Genomic DNA, 3555 nt, shown 5'->3' with positions numbered 1-3555 from the left:
GACTAAATTAAGTGTAGTATATTTTACTTTCGGTTAATCTGCGACATCTTTGGATGAAACTATCTAGATGTCCAAGTTTCGTAAAGGATGTTTTTACAATAAAAAAATATTCCAATTTTAGTAACTATTCCATTTTTTTTTTAAAATTTTAACCTCTAAAATCCAAACTCTGAAAATTCCAACTTTGCCGACAGTCACCAACTCCACAACGAAAATAGATAAAACTTCTGTACTTTTATTCAGTTTTTTACTTATAACTTGAAGTCTCTCTAAAATATGTACAATTTTGATTCTAATATTACATTTAATAATTTTTAAATTAAGCATACAAAATTTTCAATATTCAATTATTTTTATAATTATCCAACCTATGCCGTTAAAAATGAAAAAAATAAATAAAAATTTTAAGTGTATAAAAAAAACCAATACACTTTTTTATTTAATTAAATAAATACATATATTTTGTCTGCTTTGATTGCATATATAATATAAGTCTATGAGAAATTCTAGAGAAAGTTTTCTAAATTTATTCTAAATAAGAAAACAAAATCGAAATATTAATGGTTTTGTTATATACCTGAAATTTGGATTTAACTTCACAAGTTGAGATATTTTTTTTTTTTAAAATTTCGGAAAACCCTGTGTTGGCTGTACTATTCAGTGTTCAACTAATAGTTAAAATATTAATTACCAAATAATCATGATTAATATGACGTATTATTGTTAATAATATAATTAGAAATAAGTCTAAATAAGGAGTTTATACCTGACCTGTCTTAAGACCGTAATCTTCTTTCGACCCAATCTAATCTAGTTTTAAGAAGATTATTTCCTGGTCAGTACCACATTGGAAGAGTTAAAGTTAGAGTTTATTATTATAGAAAATGTCTGATGGCAATAAAACGATTACGATTTACGTTATTTATTAATTTCGTGAACAGATTTAAGCAAATACTTGATCAAATTAACTTATTGAAAAGAAATTCGCTCCAACAGTACGCAGTTTAGATTTTTAAAAATGATTTAGAAACACTTATTTAAAAAATAAGTGTAAATTTTTCGTTATTTTAAAGATTCACTTGTATTGAGTTTCTTTTAGAATGGTCCCGGCGATCAAGGCTGTCTTTGATAGGTTATGTCAGTCACCAAAAAAATTCTCAGTATATTTAGCCTAATGAATAATAAATTGGAAAAAAATATATACGTATTTTTTTGTTTTAACTAAATAATAATCGAGATACGGTTGGTCAAAGCTGATTGTGGTCATATAAATTTCAAAACAACAGTGTAAAATAGAAAATACCTCATTAGTATTATAAACTTTATATTCATTACTAAATCATGGTTTGAAATTTTTTTTTAAAAATATGTACTTAATTTCAAACAATATTGTAATAATTGATTATTGTTTTTATTTTAGAAAAATCTAGCCAAATGTATTCTATAAATCTCTTCAATTGATTAGGTTATTTATCAGAATGAATGCTGCTGTTGGGAAATCATTTCTTTCCATTAGACACTTCTTCATTTGAACAGTTTTCTTCCTCAGTTCCAACTCGTCATCGAATCATTATTCGAATAGTCATATTTCTGACCTAAAAAAAAAAATATTTATGCTTAACTATTTGCATAATTAAGCAAATAAATAAATAAAACGTGTTTATTTACTATTCCCGAAAAATAGGCTCTTTCAGAAAATCCTAAAATGTCATTATTAAATGAACCTTTCGAAATAATGACCAAATGCATATCAGATATTGTTGACTAAAGAGAAACAAATTTTTTCAGTTTTTTAAAAATTTTATTCAAAATATAATTGATTAAATATAATAGTCATTTTAACAAAGATTGAAAAAAATAATCCGAACATTTTGTGGATTTTGAAAATTTCAATATGATCTTGAGTCCATTGAGGTCAAAAACTTGACTTAATAATTTTTTTTATTCACTGAACGGCCTTTCAAGACCACGCGAATATCATTACTTTTTCCTTCTCACTTTCTGTCTTTCTCTCCCAGTATCTTCACTTCTGCGAGCCATTGCTTCCTCTCATCCGACCACGCAATACCCTTCCGTTTTTCTTTATTTCCCGCAAGAACATTTATTTATTTCATTTTTTTTTTACGTACTGTTCTCTATCTAGGCAGTCCTTGTCTATTATTTTCAATTTCTTTGTTTCCTCTCTCATTTCATTCACATATCCTCCTACGCTCTTATATTCACGGATTCTGTCAAAGAGTTTCTTGTTTAGTCTGCTTTGTTTGTTAGTCCATTGTCATCATATGCCCGCAGAGTCTTCTGATTCTTATTTCGGTTTTCAGGTCATTTACTTCCCTGCAGATTTCCTGGTTGGGGCTTAACCTGTAGCCTTCCTGTTTTTTCTTGGGCCCTTAGATTCTCCTCAGAATCCTTCTCTCTATTTTCAGTAATTTTTCCAGGCTATGGAGACATGTTGTCTCCATTTCGTAGAACAATACTGGTTAAAATTGCTGACTATATCATTAGCCATTTATAAAAAAAAAAAGAAGTCAAAACTACGTCATTTAATGCAAGACAAACCCCCTTTTATGTTAATGGGTTACAAAAAAGCTTATGTTTACTGTATTATGCATGACCAGTTAAGACTAAAGTTATCAATAAAAGAACTTTTTATAAATGCGAATTGTTTAAAGCTCGTATTTCGGATTAGATGTAATTATAAAATATGATATGGTAATGAAGATGATAATTTTGGATAATTAAAACTGATTAATCAATTAAGCTAAGAAAAAAGGCCTTTTATATTTTTTTATCTTGGAATTTACAACTATACATTATTATACATTTAGTAAATTTGACGTAAGTTATTGTGGAGTGATGCAGGCGTGTAGGGAAACTACCCACTTTTTTATTTTAAAAACGTGTAATATACAGTCATTAATAAAATGTATTTCTTTATAATGATTCAGATTCCTAATGTCGGTATATTTTCCAACTCACGATTGGTGGGTTGATGACTACTACTGGGGCAAAAATTTGTCAGTTTAATTCAATTTCCAAAATCACAATTGTTTATATTTGATAAAATCTAAAGTAAATTAGCTTTAATAGAAGCATAATAATCTCAATAAGCATTTGAAAGAAAAACATGAGTAAAATAAGATCGTAACACTAAAAAAGGTTTATATTGGCTATGTTATAATATTAAAAAAAAAATTGTTTCAATTAGAATATTTTGGGATAAAGTAATGCACGACAATTTATGAGAAGTGCTTTATTAATGAGAAAGTCATTAATAATGTATTTCATTAATAAGTCAAACATTTAAAATATAAAACTAGCTACAATTACAATTTTTCGTTAAATCAAGTCCTACTTAGGTATTATAGGTTAAATAGAGATTCTAGGTTACGTTTGACATGTATAGGCTAAATAGCCTTTCTCATTGGTGGTTATTCTAACTAAGTAACAAATAAGCTTGGATCTACTTAACATCGTGTTGTTAGCAATCTCAAGTTTAGGTGTGGTAATTTAATCAGATATTAATATTCATAGATAATATCAATTATATATAGG

The sequence above is a fragment of the Halyomorpha halys genome, unplaced genomic scaffold (assembly GCF_000696795.3).
Source record: "Halyomorpha halys isolate HHAL.00 unplaced genomic scaffold, Hhal_1.1 Scaffold1841.1, whole genome shotgun sequence".
Taxonomy (NCBI): Eukaryota; Metazoa; Arthropoda; class Insecta; order Hemiptera; family Pentatomidae; genus Halyomorpha; species Halyomorpha halys.
The sequence above is the reverse complement of the archived record's forward strand: the minus strand, read 5'-3'. Positions refer to the sequence as shown.